Source organism: Penaeus monodon, chromosome 31 (assembly GCF_015228065.2).
Source record: "Penaeus monodon isolate SGIC_2016 chromosome 31, NSTDA_Pmon_1, whole genome shotgun sequence".
In the NCBI taxonomy this organism is placed as follows: domain Eukaryota; kingdom Metazoa; phylum Arthropoda; class Malacostraca; order Decapoda; family Penaeidae; genus Penaeus; species Penaeus monodon.
The window spans coordinates 37,936,631-37,937,740 of record NC_051416.1 but is presented as its reverse complement, the minus strand read 5'-3'; positions in this window follow the sequence as shown (position 1 = coordinate 37,937,740).

Genomic DNA, 1,110 nt, shown 5'->3' with positions numbered 1-1,110 from the left:
CGGCGGGGATGAAGGGACGAGGCGTGGTATGCCTGTTTGATTTCTTATTTATCGTCATTCTTGTTATCACGGCATTTGAAGCATTAAAATAGATGTTTTTAGGGGAGTCGTCAACAAACCCTTACAGATGTCGAAAGTTTCTTCGCTTAAAGACGGCATTCTGTTGACTTCATCCGTCCCTCACTGCAGAGAAAAGTCTTGCATGTATTACAGGATGAAAGCGCCTGCGCAGTAAATCTAACAGATGAACAGCGTAAAGCATGTCAAAATTCATGGCCTCATTGTACTTGTTCTTATTCATATATGTTTCTCTGTGTAGGTAAAAGCAAATACCATTTAAACTATTTTCTCCGTGGCATTCATTGACTTATTTATATGGTAAGATTTGAAATGAAAGAACGTTCTGCGAGCTCATAACATTCTTGAATTTTACATAAAAAAAGGAAACATACACAGAACCAGACAACTGAAAAGGTTCCCCAAACCCAATGAAAACGAAGCAGAATCTGGTTGGAAAGGGGGAAAATATCTTTTAAAACTTCATGTTCAATTTTTTGGGTTAGGGTGTTAGCACACGCAAATAATGATCAGAGAGAAGAAAATTAAAAAGAACGGCGCGAGCAAAATATTTTAATAACATATTAAAATTATTCCGTCTTATAAATAGTCAGGGCGTAAACATGATCTGCGTTTGTTATTCAATTTTTTATTGTTATAATAAAAAAGTTAGGGGACTTATTATCAATACGATGTTGTTATAAATTATTTGTTAAATGTTAAGTTTTAAAATTTTTAAGCTTTTCCAGCTGCTAAGAAAACACGGGGAATTACATCAACCCTCTGCCGGCTTCGGTTAATCGCATTTTGTCTCGACCAAAAGAGTATGACCATTCATTAACTGTGAGCTATAGTAAGATATATTTTAGGAGGAAGAGAAATTATATCCTACCCGGGAAATTTAAGCCAATTTAGAATTATCCAAGACATATCTTAAAATTCCTAGGCAAATGTCATTCTGATCCTGAAACGACAAGGAAAGATTGAGCGTTTCCTTGAGATTAGGCCGTGATATGCTGTGGACACCTGTGCACCGGAGTAAGGAGATGGATG